Below are 12,157 nucleotides of genomic sequence, written 5' to 3' on the forward strand. Positions count from 1 at the left end.
AGACAGAGAAGTCGAACCTTAACAGTTCTCACCGGTCGGGGGGCAGCTACAGGGCCTCGGGGACCATCCTTCGCCGAAAGCCACGGAGGGAGCAGCGTCCACGTCCCGCACGCAGGGGGCGGGGCCGAGGAGAGCGGGGCGCAGGCGCGGTCCGGGTGGGAAGGCGGGGCCCCCGGGGCCCACCTCCCGCGCCCTCCCGCAGCTCTGCCGCCCAGGACCGCCCCTCTCGCGCTCACACACACACACACACACACACACGCACACACTCCTCTCACACCCCTTCACACCCTCACTCACACTTCACACCCCTCTCACACCCTCACACTCCCTCGCACACTCATTCTCCCCCTCGCACAGACACCCCGTCATACACTCACACGCTGCCCCTCCCACACTAGCACCGCCTTCACACACTCCCACGCACTCACACACTCACCCCTTCACAGACTCGCCCCCTCGCGCGCTCACTCTCACTCGTCACTCCTCCTTCAGGGTCCTCGTTCTCACTGGCTCTCATCGACTCTCCCTTTCTCTTCCAAGTCTTTCCCACTTTGCTCCGAATTACAGCCCTTTGGGGCCTGACCCCAGGGCTGAGCACAGCTGTCCGGGCTGTGTCCTTATCCAAGAAAAACAGAACCACGTGTTTCCGTTTACCTCAGCCAACATGGGTGGGCCCCGAAGGAAGCAGCTGTGCGTCCAGGAAGGCTCAGCCCCCGAAGGGCCCTCTCTGTGCATCACCCGCTCCCACCCTTGTTAGCAAAGGGCACACGGCGTTCTCTGTGGCTCATACCACACTGGGTCCTGGGGGTAAAAGCAGGGAAAGACAAAGTGCTACCCTCAGAGAAAGTGATGGTTTGGTGGGGATGGGAACAGGTAAACCAGTAATTAAGACAAAACACATGTTTCAAATTATTTCTAATTTTAAAATCGTATTTAAAAAGCACACACATACTATGAGACGTGCCAGGAAAGCCGTGGAAATACTGTGAAGATTTAGAAAAGCAAACGACCACACGTGCTGGGGGTTTCAGTGGAGGTTTTGTGAGAAGGAGGATTGACAGGGACTTGGCCAATCAGGAGGAATTTTCACGGAAGCCCTGAGCTGGCATCTGCCCGGGGTTGTAAGAATGAATTACGGGCTTCCCTGGTGGAGCAGTGGTTGAGAGTCCGCCTGTCGATGCAGGGGACAGAGGATTGTGCCCCGGTCCGGGAGGATCCCACATGCCGCAGAGCGGCTGGGCCCGTGAGCCATGGCCGCTGAGCCTGCGCGTCCGGAGCCTGTGCTCTGCAACGGGAGAGGCCACAACAGTGAGAGGCCCGCGTACCGAGAAAAAAAAAAAAAAAAAAGAATGAACTACTGGTGGGGATGGTGCTGAGAGGCGATCGTGGTATCGTGATGAGTGGAACTTACTTGTGCAAAGCCCAAGTGTCCTCAGGGACAGTGGTGTCCCAATTCCTCCAGCACCACCAGGCTGTGTGGCTCCGGGGCCAGCCGAACCCTTTGTGCGAGGAACCCTGGGGCCAGTGTGGCCAAGACTGGGCCACAAAAGGGGGTGCAGAACTAAGGCTCAGACCTGGGTTTGAGTTATTGTTCAGAGGGCCTTGAATGTCATTGAAGGAGTTAAGACCTAGTTTAGGAAGTTCGAAATTTCCCTAGGCTTTTCTAGACCTTTCTGTCAGAATTATATATAGGCTCTAAATTGCAAGTCTTTATTCTCCTTCAATTGTACCTTGTTTTATTCCCTACTAATAACAGATACCTATTACTTCCTCTTTGGTTTTTGCCCTTCTGATTTACACTCAGAAGTTTTTGTGTATTTTTGGAATTAATATTTTGATTTAGTTTATGTGTAAATAAGGCCTTGATGCTTCAAGGCTATGACAAACAATTTGTCATTTTGCTGTGACCCTTGAATTCGGGGTACTGCAAGGCTGGCAGTGTGGCCTGTCACTTAACCATGAGCAGGCTGGCTCAGCCCAGGGTCGACTTCTCAACCCCTTTGAGTTCTGTTTGAAACGCCTGGTCCAAGATTTATTTTATGGGGCAAATTACATGCTACAGCAACATTCACAAAATGCAAAGGATGTACAGTTAACCCTTGAACAGCACAGGTTTGAATTACAAGGGACCACTTATTCTCGGCTTTTTTTCAATAGTAAATACTAAACTGCTACAGGACTGGAGTTGGTTGAACCCCCGAATTCGGAGCTGCCCATCTGGAGGAACCTCAGATATGGAGGGTGAACTACAAATTATACCAGATTTTCTACTGCGTGGAAGGTTGACGTCCCTAACCCTCGCATCGTTCAAGGGTCAACTGTACTCCATTAATATTGCAATAGAATTGCTTTTGGCTACTCAGACCTAGTATGTGTCTCCTTGATCACAAATACATACTGGAGGGAGTGATTAATGATGCCAGTAATGTAATTGCCATTCTGAACATGGGACTTATGGGAAACTTCATTTCTAATTTTGAATAACTGATTAGTAACTTAACCCTGGGGGTTCCTAGTCAATCAACAAACACTGAGCACGCTGTGCTAGGCCACCTGAAAATAATAATAATATAACATAATGTAAAATGAGAGAGTGCAGGGAAGAGAAAGAAATCTGGGTTCCTGCCCCAAAGTGGCTCGCAGTTTTGTAGGAATGATAGGTATATAAACTGATACAAAGAAGAGTGAGAAGTATGAAAATCAGGGTGTGCCCAAGATGCTATGGAGCTCTGAGAAAGAAATGCCTAACCTGGGAGTTCATGCAATTAGGCAAAAAAGGCCCCGTGACTGAAGTGGGATCTGCAGGGGACTTTAAACAATAAATAGGTTATAAAAGGCAATGAAAAACAGGGCACTCAAGCTTCATTTGGAATTTATCAGAAAACTTATTTTTCATATTTTCCATTCTTTTCTTTTCTCCTGGGATATTTTTATGACATGAGATGGAGAACAGAGTGAGACTTCTTTTTAATTGAAGTAGAGTTGATTTACTGTTAGTTTCAAGAATGAGACATCTTTAACAAGCGAAGATGTTATTGTGAACTTCCAGCTCTCAGAATTGTTTTTCAAGAGATGGAGCAATGGCCTCTTCCTTGGCTGGGGCAGTGGATGGGGTCTGAGGTTTCCAGATTGATGTATGGAACCAGCTTCTACCTTTACCATTGCTGTCACCAGCCCACAGTCAACTGAGAAAAGCTGTGGGAAAAAGAAGCTACAGAGGAAAAGAAAGAGCAACACCATCATGAAGGTGCTGAGAGTCGACCTGATTAAACTGAGCCTGTCTGTGCAGGGAAGCAGACAGGCAGCTTCCTGCAGGCCAGCCGGACGAGGGGTCAAATGCAGTTCCCCGCACAGCACCTGCCTCTGCCTTAGTTCTCCCAGCCAGGGGCAATCCGCCTGCTTATCAGGCATGAGGTTTAACTTACTTTCTATACCCCACAGGCTTATTTGCTCTGCGGCATGTGGGAGCTTCCCGGACCAGGGATCAAATCATGTTCCCTGCACTAGCAGGCGGAGTCTTAACCACTGCGCCACCAGGGATGTCCCTGCTAGGAGATTCTTAATTGTCTTTCAAATGGTGATGGCTAAGTCATTCCAGGGTGTAGACCTCTATTCAAAGTCATCAGAATGATCAGTTGCTCATCAGGAATGTCTGGACCCCTGTGCACAGGAAGGCAGAGCTGCTGGAATGCCAGCAGAGCTACAGAATTCCAGGACCTGGAGGACTCAGAACTCACAGAGCGTCCAGGGCTACCAGTATACGGTCCATGCTGTTTGCTCTCCAGATATGCAAAGCGTTTCCAACAAGTGGCCACCAATCTTCATTCTCAAAGTGATGAAGCACACGAATTGTCATTAAGAAGGGGACCGACTAGCAGCCCCAAGATGGTGCACAAGATGATCCACCTACTCAGCCATAAAAAGAAACAAAACTGAGTTATTTGTAGTGAGGTGGGTGGACCTAGAGTCTGTCATACAGAGTGAAGTCAGTCAGAAAGAGAAAAACAAATACCGTATGCTAACACATATATACGGAATGTAAAAAAGAAAAAAAAGGCTTCTGAAGAACCTAGGGGCAGGACAGGAATAAAGATGGAGACGTAGAGAATGGACTTGAAGACACAGGGAAGGGCAAGGGTAAGCTGGGACGAAGTGAGAGAGTGGCATGGACATATATACACTACCAAACGTAAAATAGATAGCTAGTGGGAAGCAGCCGCATAGCACAGGGAGATCAGCTACGTGCTTTGTGACCACCTAGAGGGGCGGGATAGGGAGGGTGGGAGGGAGACGCAAGAGGGAGGAGATATGGGGGTATATGTATAGCTGATTCACTCTCTTATAAATCAGAAACTAACACAAAATTGTAAAGCAATCATACTCCAGTAAAGATGTTAAAAAAAAAAAAGATGATCCACTGATGTATAGGAAGAAAAATTTCTATTTTCTAATTTCGTAGATTTTATCCACGCATTCAATTTATACATAAGTATACATTATCAAAAAGTTTGGAGACCCCTGAACTAGACCCCGACGAGTACAAAAAAGCCTCGTGAATCCCTTAACCTACGTCCTGGTGCCTCTGCCCTGAGAGACATTTGATGACAGCTGGGAGCTCTTAGAGGGTCTCTGGACTTGGTAGAAGAAAAGTAAAAGAAGTTATGAAGAGCTTGGTGTATTCAACGTGGAGTCTGACATCACATCCAGAGCCAACTGGTCTTCTGTTTATCCCTTCAGTGAAAATGTCTTATCCCTCAGTACAGAGAGTTTTACTTTGCTTCGGTACACTGCCCACAATCCTAACAAGTTGTGATGTGTTTGTTCTATGGAAAGGAAACAGCTGCTTGGGACAGAAATCTCACTGTCCTCTCAACCAGAAGGTTTGGAATGGAGCCTGGCTCTGTTTCTGGCCTTATCACTTGAGTAAAACCCTTGCTTTCCCCACATTCAATTTCTTCACCCATAAAAATGAGGTATTGCTAATCTCAACTTCATAGGATTATTTTTTTGTGTGTTTTTAAGTGTAAAATTTTTACCTGCTATCTCTCAAACTACAGAAGTACTGCACGCTTAGTTTACATAACGAAACAAGTGCTAACAAAACGGTATGAAGGCAAAGATGATTTTCTCCCTTTCCTCCTCATGCCCTCCCTCCTGATACAGACAAAACACGCAGTCCCAGTGTATATACCCTTCCACCTCTTTCTCCTTGCTCATACAAACATAAATAAAGAGGAATTTTTTTGTATTAAAATTTATTTATGATATATACATTATTCTGCAACAAGCTTCTTTCCCACTCTATGTATTGTTTTCAGAAGCAAATGAAATCAGATTCATAAAAGAGCTTGGTAAACTGTAGTCACCACCCAGCTTCCTCTTCCTAACATCAATGAGAGGTAAACTGAGCGAAAGAATAGGTGAGTTTACTAAACACAAATGCAGTCAGTAATTTTGCTGCATAGAATCCAGAGTTGTCCCATCTGTCCAGCCTCGGTGGAGAGTGCCTCAGTAGAAGCAGTATGAGGGCCCAGGGCCAGGGAAGAGGGCACCAGGGCTACCTGATCCATGACTGCCCCCCCAGAACCAGGCACACTGCAGGTGACTGACCAGTAAGAGTGGGATGACAATGTAGGAAGAATTGATGAATAGATTAATGAATTTAAAAAGGAACAAGTGAAGGTACAAACAAGACTACAAATGAGGACCATTTCTTTAAGAAGTGTTTTCCTGAAAATATGGAAGGAAATAATGAGGGAAAATAGGGAATTTTCTCTAAGAGATCTGAGGATGCCTCTGAATAAGCAATGGAAAAAAATTGGCTGACTCATTGAAGGCTGGTGGCCTCCCGGGACCTGTAATTGTTTCACCAGCCAAGGGAACTCCAAAGCTGAGTTGGAAATCAGGCTTCTCTTTTACCTTCTTACGTTAATCTAGTTTAACATAATTCTTTGGAACTTCCTCAGGGAATCCTGCCCCTGGAAGTGGCTGATTCCTGGACTTTAGATGCTTTAGTTTTACTCTTTATTGTTCTCTACATCTCCAAAGGCTTTTTCAGCATAACTTCCTGATTCTGGATGCTCTGGACTTTGCGTGTTGAACTTAACTGCATATCTGCAAACCACCAGTTAAAGATGTACTGTCCAAAGGGACCAAAGCAGACTTCCGGAGTTTCTAAGAATAATTCCCTAAGCCCTTGACCCTTGCTGTTTACCTTGGTCATGCAAAATAAGCATGTTAAGGCTGGCTTAATAAGGTAACAGGCAACTAAACTATCTGTTATTTATGCAAATCTGTAACCTTCAAATCTGACTATTATTATTTAATATATTTCAATAACCTTCCTCCCTTTTATTTAATGGAATTGTATTCAGTGTAGGAACTCTGGAGTTGGACTGCCTGGATTTAAGTCCTGCCTCCAAAGTATGGATCAGGGTTATAGATCATGGGGTAAATTAGTTAAACTCTCTGGGCCTCGATTTTCTCATCCTTAAAATGGAACTAATAATATTATCTTTTACAGGGTTACTATGAGATACCATTGTAAAGCAATTATACTCCAATAAAGATGTTAAAAAAAAAGTGCATCTCAAAGCATTACCAGAATGAGCAAAATGTGCCCTGCATTGTGTGGTCCCTCCTCCACCGGCCCTGCCCTGCAGATGAGATCACCTCCCACGGGTCCCCTCCTCGCTACCTCCTCTCTTAGGCTGTGGCATCAGGGCCAGGCGCTTATTTCTTTATTAACTCGTGTCACCCCAAAACTCATATGAGTAAGTGTCAAACTGCTGTTAACTTGTGCCGAGTTACAGCTCTTTATTATGCAGTAGTACTAAAAATTAAAATATTCTTCAAGTCAGGCCATTTAGAAACTTTTCTAATTCGCAGAACACGTTAAACTAATGATGCTAATTAGCTTACTCAAAACAAACTCATCGTGACTTTTACATCTTTTCTAGGGCAGGACCAGCATAGATGATATTCTATAGGGATTTCTCCCTGCAAGGGACACAGGCTTTCCTTTCTCACCTAATTATAAATATCTTCCAAAATGCAATCTGTGCAGTATTATATAATTGTGCTTAAAAATGTTTTTCAATAAGGGGAATGTGTCCTAAATCTAACCAAATATATATCAAAATATAAATGTTCAATTATAAAACTGTTTCGGGAAAATTTATTGTGCTCCACGTTCTACAAGATGGGCATATGTGTACTGCCCACATGGATTTTATAAAGATTCTAAGTGCACTGTGAAGTCTGTTTATTGGCCACCAAACATATACACACAAGCAAAACCTAATATTTAATGATCCAACGAGTAACAGCCATTTTCTTTGCCTGATTTAGATTAATGGAATATTTTTTCTTTTTTTTTAAAGAATGATTTTCTTTTTTCTTTTTTTTTTTTTTAAAGAAGATGTTGGGGGTAGGAGTTTATTAATTTATTTATTTACTTTTGCTGTGTTGGGTCTCCGTTTCTGCGCGAGGGCTTTCTCCAGTTGTGGCAAGCGGGGGCCACTCCTCATCGCGGTGTGCGGACCTCTCACTATCGCGGCCTCTCTTTCTGCGGAGCACAGGCTCCAGACGCGCAGGCTCAGCAGTTGTGGCTCACGGGCCCAGTTGCTCCGCAGCATGTGGGATTCTCCCAGACCAGGGCTCGAACCCGCGTCCCCTGCATTAGCAGGCAGATTCTCAACCACTGCGCCACCAGGGAAGCCCCCAAGAATGATTTTCTTATATAAGCTCTCTGAAAACACTATTCAGGGAGATTTCATCTGTGCCCCCTTTTCCTCTTGCCTCTTGATAGAATTATTACCTAACAGCTAGTAGAGGCATCCAAATACATGTGCTGACTAAACAGCTACGTTTTTCAAATATTACCAGGAATGTTCCCTTTCCACTACCTAAGAGGAAACCATGTTTGACCAAAGCGTCTCTCAGGAGAGTGGACTGAACTAAGATGGAAGTGTAATTTGAGCAATATCAAAGGATTAGAATGGTTAATTTGCAAATATGACAACATTGATTTTCTGTATGTAGCAAAGGCATCTCATTTACAAATCAAGAGTAATCTGCAGAGACTTGGGAACATTCATCAACGATTTATAAGATTATTACATGAGACTCCAGAACACAGACCATCTCTGTCTATACTCAGACACACAGACACACAGACACACACACACACCACATAAAGCCATCCTGCATTATACACAGATATACCTGTTGAATTCTGTATCACAATGGAGAGGACTAATTAGCAAATTTGTTAATGAGCTCCTGTTTTTTTTCCCCAAAGTTGTCAGATGTAATAATTAATCTGTTTTCCTAAACTGTCTGCCATTATTATCTACGTGAGTGCCTCTCAGTGAACCCGGGGACTTCACAAAGGTTTTACTCTTCCTGCAGAGCCAGGACTCCAGGGCACCAAGAGTTGTGGGCAAAGCACAGAGATTCCCCTGACCAATGGCTGCATTGGGCACAGAGTACCTCACAAAAGACTCGCTCCTCATTTGTTTGTTCTATATCACCAGCAGCAAATAACCACAGACACAAATCTATAGACACCAAAGTGGCTTGGCCTAACCTCTAAAGTAAGATAATTAGCAGATAATCCATTTGTTCTCCCGCAGCAGTAGAAGCTTTGTTAATCAGGCAGTAGGTTACATAGACTTGCCTTTAATTACTTACAAAAAGGCACATGTTGTCCTACATCCACTAATAGTCAAATATCACAAGTATTATACAATATGTATAAAATTGCTGCAGTTATTTGTTTTCTTGGATCTTTCCCCTATCAAACTGTGTCTCTCTCAAGGGAGGCTACCCAGTCACTTTATCGCTGTGTCTCTAATACCTCCACCCGGACGTGGTGGGTCTCGTTAGATTATTGATGGCAAAGACCTGGAAGCACATATGAGTTACTCTGGAAGATTTTGTGTGTTTTCTTTTTCAATTGGAACTGTTCACATAAAGGAAATGCACAGGGAACGTATCCTGAAGATTAAATCCCTACATTTTATGCAGTGGAAATGCACTTGCTATGAGCTCTTTATCCACATGGATATAAAGAATATAGTTTAAAAATGACTACTTACAGGCTTCCTTGGTGGCGCAGTGGTTGAGAGTCCGCCTGCCAATGCAGGGGACGCGGGTTCGTGCCCCGGTCCGGGAAGGTCCCACATGCTGCGGAGCTGCTGGGCCCATGAACCATGGACGCTGAGCCTGCGCGTCCGGAGCCTGTGCTCAGCAACGGGAGAGACCACAACAGTAAGAGGCCCGCGTACCGCAAAAAAAAAAAAAAAAAAAAAAAAAAAAAGACTACTTACATCTTGGCAAGGGGCTCCAGTAGTTTTTGATCATCCTTGTGCAGCTGGTTCAATGCCTCAAATGTCCAGTTGAGCCTGTAAGTAGCAGCAGCAGTTACACGAACCTATGTGTGAGATCTAGCTCTTAATGCCCACCTACACAATCCGCCTGTGGTCAGCTGGGACTCCCCTTCCAGAAAGAAGTCTTGGTTATAAAATGGTGTTAACGTTTCAGAAGGATTGAAGGGTGTAGATTAACACCTCAAACCTCATTCTTATAATTTCCCCCCAATGAGGACAGCAGTTACAACAAGTTAGTGAGCAGAGGCTTGCCATGCCTCTCTCTTCACCTCTTTTCATTGTATTCTTTGTTGCCTTCACAAGGCTGACCTTTCTTTAACTGAGTTCTTTGCTGTTCATCCTCAGGGAAGAGACAGCTACATTGGGAGGGTGTGATATATTTTTCTTTCACCCAATATATCCAAAATAGTGTGATTTCAACATAAAATACACATTTTAAACTATTAAAGAGATGGTTTAGATTTTTAGTACTAAGTCTTCAAAATTTGGTGGGTATTTTGTACTGACACAACATCCCAATTTGGGTAAGACACATTTCAACTGTTCAATAACCGCGTGTGTCCAGAGGCACTGGACTGCCGATCAGCTATAGTTCGTTGAAGCTTACGCTGGACGCCAGGTAGACAGAGAACCGATGGTAGTTCTGGGCCATAAGTGTTAGAGGAAAGTCACTGTGGCCAGGGAAGAACGTCCATGTTTCTGTTTGTAGAAGCATCAGGATTTGTGGTCAAGATGAACACAGTTCTGCTAGAGCTGTGTAACTCTCTCTCCCAATTTTCGTCTGAGAGAGCCCCAGGTCTTGCTGTAGAGGTAACAGATCTATACAGCCCAGGATGTAGTGTACACACAAGGTATTAGAGAATTTCAAACCTTTCTGTTGCTCACTGATTCAGCCAGTGATGAGACAACTCTTCAGGGATCCTAGAAAAATACTGCTACTCAGATTTCTTAATAAATGTTCATTGGACGAGAGACCAAATGAGCCAGTAACCCAACTACCAATTCTCTGATACACAGGATATTTGCAGCTCTCAGCTAATAATTTCCTGCTCATTTGCATGCTGCTCTTCGGTTTAAAGTGCTTTCATATTTCATCAGAATAATTTTTTCTCTCTCCTAAGGTCATAATTTTCATTGGCTTATAAGTCTCCTTACGTTCAAGAATAAAACTAATTTCTTACACTATGCATGCTGAGCTGTATTTGGATTCTCGAGTTATAATGTATTTCATCAAGACTGAATCTCAACTACGATTAAAAAAACCAGCTGTATTGAAATATAATTCACATACCACAAAATTAACCCCTTTTAAATGCCCGATGCAGTGAGTTGTAGTTTATTCACAGAGCTGTCCAACCATCACCACTGTTTAATTTCAGGACATTTTCATCACCCTACATAGAAACTCTGTACCCGATGGCACTCGCTACTCAGTACCCCTGCCCCCAAGCCCCATGCAGCTTCATTTCAATTGGAAAAATCACCTTAAAGGCTGAATTGAATGTTTTTGTGATTAGAATAGACAGTGGACTTTTTTGGTGTGGTGGTTTCTCTTATTCATTTGTTCTATAAATATTTATTGAATACTGTCTGGGGTATAAAAGAGGGAAGAGAGTAGACAGTTCTGCGTGTTAGATATGGTTCTTTTTTGAGATAAACTCAGAGTACACAGACTAGCTCTCCTTCCTGTGCTTGACTGCTGAAAGGTCCGATGCGACTCCATTTTGCATGAAGTTAGAGTTTTAAGCTGGTAGAACACCATCACTTGGTATCTCTGGCCCCATAGAGCTGTGAATACATGTTCACAAGTTTATTTAGAGTTAGAACCTGGCTCCAAACAGGGGACCACAGGATACAAGTGAAGAATTTTGGCTTGCTTCCATCTCACACTTGGCCTCGATTCTATTCTATTTCAGTGGAAAACCAACCAGGGTATAGCCCACGAACACCAACCCATCATTTCCTACACTCATCATCCCGACACACACTCCCTCCTCCTGGGGGTCTGTAGTGCCACCTTAATATACTCAAAACATTCTTATGGGCATTAATTTCTGTTGCATGAATTCTTTGATGTAGGAAAGGCTTGCCTGACAGTCAATTCCCACAATACGTAGCCACTTCTAGCTCATGATTTTACTGCTTCCCTGTATGTTTGCTAATTGTGTTCTGTGTTTGTCTTATCTTCCTAAAGAGAATGAGGTTGCCTTGAGAATAGAGACCAGTGTGTCCCTGTCCCGCACCACCACTGTGTCCTGATGCTGTTAATACATGACAAATCATGGAATTGGTTTAGCTGTCAGGTAGAAGCTGTGGGTTGAGCCACTGTTTCTACTGATTCCCATTTTATAATAGTTAAATGAAGAGTTGGGCCCCTGACAACTACTATGGCTATGTCCCTGCATTTGGTTTTCAGCCCAGCACCCTCTTTCACTGGATGTGCCTTGTGTCTGAGCACCTGCTATGTGCCTGGCTCTGGGCCAGGTGTTTGAAAGCAGCATCCCTCCTCTGTGCTCCCCTGTATCCTCATGTCCATCATTGCATTTACCCCATGGTACAACGCGGGCTGTGTTTTCTGTCTTCCTCCCTGGACTGTGAGCACCTCATGGGCAGAGTGGAGTTTTACACAGAGCCTGGCGCACAGCAGGCTCTCAAATTAATTTTTGTCACGTGAATAAATAAATTAAAAGGCAGTCGTTAGCAGCTCTCTAACTAGCCAAAAGGACAGCACACACACCTCTGAAACAATGAGAGAACAAGACAGT

At 44.2% G+C, this 12,157-nt stretch overlaps 1 protein-coding gene and 1 long non-coding RNA gene across 2 annotated transcripts in view; one reads left to right on the forward strand and one right to left on the reverse strand.

Moving 5' to 3' along the window:
• The window catches only part of LOC308604802, a 121,580-nt gene extending 120,852 nt beyond the window's left edge, over positions 1–728 (reverse strand). Inside the window, exon 1 of the long non-coding RNA XR_014013557.1 lies at positions 655–728. This is a non-coding gene — a long non-coding RNA (uncharacterized lncRNA). The remainder of the gene's footprint in view (positions 1–654) is intronic.
• Positions 1–12,157, forward strand: part of CLVS1 (clavesin 1) — a gene marked incomplete at both ends in the record, with an annotated part of 138,456 nt that overhangs the window by 81,551 nt on the left and 44,748 nt on the right. The window lies entirely within an intron of this gene.

Source organism: Mesoplodon bidens (genome assembly GCF_964165515.1).
Source record: "Mesoplodon bidens genome assembly, chromosome: 16".
NCBI classification, from domain to species: domain Eukaryota; kingdom Metazoa; phylum Chordata; class Mammalia; order Artiodactyla; family Ziphiidae; genus Mesoplodon; species Mesoplodon bidens.